The sequence below is a fragment of the Anabrus simplex genome, chromosome 3 (genome assembly GCF_040414725.1).
Source record: "Anabrus simplex isolate iqAnaSimp1 chromosome 3, ASM4041472v1, whole genome shotgun sequence".
NCBI lineage: Eukaryota > Metazoa > Arthropoda > Insecta > Orthoptera > Tettigoniidae > Anabrus > Anabrus simplex.
This window is the reverse complement of record NC_090267.1, coordinates 519,152,715-519,158,243: the sequence shown is the minus strand read 5'-3', so window position 1 is coordinate 519,158,243 and position 5,529 is coordinate 519,152,715.

Genomic DNA, 5,529 nt, shown 5'->3' with positions numbered 1-5,529 from the left:
TCATCACGTTGTGTGCGCACATTGGCACGATTAAGTGACATATGTGTACCAAATTTCATGATTCTACCTTATACATAAGTAGGCAAAATGTAATATAAAATGTTAAAAATGCCCCCAAATTTCACCCTATTCAAATTTTGAACTCAATTTACCCCCTTAATATGGGAGATATGGGGAAATGGTCTAGAAACAAACATGTAGAGCGATAAATGAGGCGTCCGATGGCGCAAACCGTTTCCTAATATCATAAACCGTTTAGGAGATATGAATCTCGAAGTGGAAGTCTGCACTTTTCAACGTGCTCATGCTTATCCGACATCTATATATATAAAAGCAAGTCGGGCTGGAGCGATGTATATATAAATATTTAAAAAAGAAAAAAGACGTGAATTAATGAGGCACTTCCAGAAATCTCAGAACTTTGAAACTTGGTACGAGGGAAACTGATGACCCCAGGATCCCTAGAAAAATCGCAAATTCTCAAAATTCCCTGAAGGGGGCACGCTGGGGGGCTCAAATTTTGGGCTCAGCATAAGAACACAGTCGTATAGTATATCCAAAACGATAACCTATAGGTTTCGTGGGCTTAAAAATGTTCGGGAATTTCCTCATTTTTATCCCCCATCCCCCCAAATCAAGATGGCGGCACAACCTGCGAGACGAGGTAGACAATTGAAATTTGGTGAAATTATAGCTTTTGGTCCCTAACCGACGGGAAAATTCCAAGATGTTCAAATTTTTCACTTTTTACCCCCAAAGATATCGAAATATTGAGGCAATTTTAATGACTGTGCAGACATTCCTTTTGAGCTATTTTTTGGCTAAACGGTAAGTCGTATCACAAAACGGATGGCACAAAGTCTGCACTTTTCAACGTGCTCATGCTTATCCGTCATCTATATATATAAAAGCAAGTCGGGCTGGAGCGATGTATATATAAATATTTAAAAATGAAAAAAGACGTGAATTAATGAGGCACTTCCAGAAATCTCAGAACTTTGAAACTTGGTACGAGGGAAACTGATGACCCCAGGATCCCTAGAAAAATCGCAAATTCTCAAGATTCCTTGAAGGGGGCACGCTGGGGGGCTCAAATTTTGGGCTCAGCATAAGAACACAGTCGTATAGTATATCCAAAACGATAACCTATAGGTTTCGTGGGCTTAAAAATTTTCGGGAATTTCCTCATTTTTATCCCCCATCCCCCCAAATCAAGATGGCGGCACAACCTGCGAGACGAGGTAGACAATTGAAATTTGGTGAAATTATAGCTTTTGGTCCCTAACCGACGGGAAAATTCCAAGATGTTCAAAATTTTCACTTTTTACCCCCAAAGATATCGAAATATTGAGGCAATTTTAATGACTGTGCAGACATTCCTTTTGAGCTATTTTTTGGCTAAACGGTAAGTCGTATCACAAAACGGATGGCACAATGTCGCTTCAATTCGGTGTGATCTACAACTTTGGTCCTGTGCCATTTTGTCGTATCTCTCTCCCTTATACGTTAAATTTGGCCGTATTTCTGGATTGTTCGTAAATTTGGTGATTTTTACAAGTATAGTTTATTGTTTGACACACCTATAAGAATGATAGGATCATCACGTTGTGTGCGCACATTGGCACGATTAAGTGACATATGTGTACCAAATTTCATGATTCTACCTTATACATAAGTAGGCAAAATGTAATATAAAATGTTAAAAATGCCCCCAAATTTCACCCTATTCAAATTTTGAACTCAATTTACCCCCTTAATATGGGAGATATGGGGAAATGGTCTAGAAACAAACATGTAGAGCGATAAATGAGGCGTCCGATGGCGCAAACCGTTTCCTAATATCATAAACCGTTTAGGAGATATGAATCTCGAAGTGGAAGTCTGCACTTTTCAACGTGCTCATGCTTATCCGACATCTATATATATAAAAGCAAGTCGGGCTGGAGCGATGTATATATAAATATTTAAAAAAGAAAAAAGACGTGAATTAATGAGGCACTTCCAGAAATCTCAGAACTTTGAAACTTGGTACGAGGGAAACTGATGACCCCAGGATCCCTAGAAAAATCGCAAATTCTCAAAATTCCTTGAAGGGGGCACGCTGGGGGGCTCAAATTTTGGGCTCAGCATAAGAACACAGTCGTATAGTATATCCAAAACGATAACCTACAGGTTTCGTGGGCTTAAGAATTTTCGGGAATTTCCTCATTTTTATCCCCCATCCCCCCAAATCAAGATGGCGGCACAACCTGCGAGACGAGGTAGACAATTGAAATTTGGTGAAATTATAGCTTTTGGTCCCTAACCGACGGGAAAATTCCAAGATGTTCAAATTTTTCACTTTTTACCCCCAAAGATATCGAAATATTGAGGCAATTTTAATGACTGTGCAGACATTCCTTTTGAGCTATTTTTTGGCTAAACGGTAAGTCGTATCACAAAACGGATGGCACAAAGTCTGCACTTTTCAACGTGCTCATGCTTATCCGTCATCTATATATATAAAAGCAAGTCGGGCTGGAGCGATGTATATATAAATATTTAAAAATGAAAAAAGACGTGAATTAATGAGGCACTTCCAGAAATCTCAGAACTTTGAAACTTGGTACGAGGGAAACTGATGACCCCAGGATCCCTAGAAAAATCGCAAATTCTCAAAATTCCCTGAAGGGGGCACGCTGGGGGGCTCAAATTTTGGGCTCAGCATAAGAACACAGTCGTATAGTATATCCAAAACGATAACCTATAGGTTTCGTGGGCTTAAAAATGTTCGGGAATTTCCTCATTTTTATCCCCCATCCCCCCAAATCAAGATGGCGGCACAACCTGCGAGACGAGGTAGACAATTGAAATTTGGTGAAATTATAGCTTTTGGTCCCTAACCGACGGGAAAATTCCAAGATGTTCAAATTTTTCACTTTTAACCCCCAAAGATATCGAAATATTGAGGCAATTTTAATGACTGTGCAGACATTCCTTTTAAGCTATTTTTTGGCTAAACGGTAAGTCGTATCACAAAACGGATGGCACAATGTCGCTTCAATTCGGTGTGATCTACAACTTTGGTCCTGTGACATTTTGTCGTATCTCTCTCCCTTATACGTTAAATTTGGCCGTATTTCTGGATTGTTCGTAAATTTGGTGATTTTTACAAGTATAGTTTATTGTTTGACACACCTATAAGAATGATAGGATCATCACGTTGTGTGCGCACATTGGCACGATTAAGTGACATATGTGTACCAAATTTCATGATTCTACCTTATACATAAGTAGGCAAAATGTAATGTAAAATGTTAAAAATGCCCCCAAATTTCACCCTATTCAAATTTTGAACTCAATTTACCCCCTTAATATGGGAGATATGGGGAAATGGTTTAGAAACAAACATGTAGAGCGATAAATGAGGCGTCCGATGGCGCAAACCGTTTCTTAATATCATAAACCGTTTAGGAGATATGAATCTCGAAGTGGAAGTCTGCACTTTTCAACGTGCTCATGCTTATCCGACATCTATATATATAAAAGCAAGTCGGGCTGGAGCGATGTATATATAAATATTTAAAAAAGAAAAAAGACGTGAATTAATGAGGCACTTCCAGAAATCTCAGAACTTTGAAACTTGGTACGAGGGAAACTGATGACCCCAGGATCCCTAGAAAAATCGCAAATTCTCAAAATTCCCTGAAGGGGGCACGCTGGGGGGCTCAAATTTTGGGCTCAGCATAAGAACACAGTCGTATAGTATATCCAAAACGATAACCTATAGGTTTCGTGGGCTTAAAAATGTTCGGGAATTTCCTCATTTTTATCCCCCATCCCCCCAAATCAAGATGGCGGCACAACCTGCGAGACGAGGTAGACAATTGAAATTTGGTGAAATTATAGCTTTTGGTCCCTAACCGACGGGAAAATTCCAAGATGTTCAAATTTTTCACTTTTTACCCCCAAAGATATCGAAATATTGAGGCAATTTTAATGACTGTGCAGACATTCCTTTTGAGCTATTTTTTGGCTAAACGGTAAGTCGTATCACAAAACGGATGGCACAAAGTCTGCACTTTTCAACGTGCTCATGCTTATCCGTCATCTATATATATAAAAGCAAGTCGGGCTGGAGCGATGTATATATAAATATTTAAAAATGAAAAAAGACGTGAATTAATGAGGCACTTCCAGAAATCTCAGAACTTTGAAACTTGGTACGAGGGAAACTGATGACCCCAGGATCCCTAGAAAAATCGCAAATTCTCAAAATTCTTTGAAGGGGGCACGCTGGGGGGCTCAAATTTTGGGCTCAGCATAAGAACACAGTCGTATAGTATATCCAAAACGATAACCTATAGGTTTCGTGGGCTTAAAAATTTTCGGGAATTTCCTCATTTTTATCCCCCATCCCCCCAAATCAAGATGGCGGCACAACCTGCGAGACGAGGTAGACAATTGAAATTTGGTGAAATTATAGCTTTTGGTCCCTAACCGACGGGAAAATTCCAAGATGTTCAAATTTTTCACTTTTTACCCCCAAAGATATCGAAATATTGAGGCAATTTTAATGACTGTGCAGACATTCCTTTTGAGCTATTTTTTGGCTAAACGGTAAGTCGTATCACAAAACGGATGGCACAATGTCGCTTCAATTCGGAGTGATCTACAACTTTGGTCCTGTGACATTTTGTCGTATCTCTCTCCCTTATACGTTAAATTTGGCCGTATGTCTGGATTGTTCGTAAATTTGGTGTTTTTTACAAGTGTATTTTATTGTTTGACACACTTATAAGAATGATAGGATCATCACGTTGTGTGCGCACATTGGCACGATCAAGGGACATATGTGTACCAAATTTCATGATTCTAGCTTATACATAAGTAGGCAAAATGTAATGTAAAATGTTAAAAATGCACCCAAATTTCACCCTATTCAAACTTTGAAATCAATTTACCCCCTTAATATGGGAGATACCAGGAAATGGTTTAGAAACAAACATGTAGAGCGATAAATGAGGCGTCTGGTGGGGCAAACCGTTTCTTAATATCGTAAACTGTTTAGGAGATATGAATCTCGAAGTGGAAGTCTGCTCTTTTCAACGTGCTCATGCTTATCTGTCATCTATATAAATAAAATCGTAACGACCGTGTGTCTGTACATTGATTATTTTGTCGAAATTTCCGTACTGTTATCCGTTTCAGGTGTAATAATGACCATCTGCATCATTTTTAGCTTTGGTGTCTGTTTGTATGTTTGTTTGTCTGTTTGTCTGTTTGTCTGTCCTATAACTTGAAAACTACTGGATATATTTCCACCAAACTTCATATTTAGAAACCACCTGTCCTTGGGTAGGTTTTATCGCAAATATCGTTTCTAAATCCCTGAACTGAGTGGGAATTTTTATGAAACCGAAACCGTGATTTTGCACTCCCTCAAAGTTTACACAACCGAACTTAATGGAAATCAACCTGCCTTAATGAAAATTAATTTCTAAACCTTTTTTTCTCATGTGCATCATTTCGATAACAGGATTTAGTAAG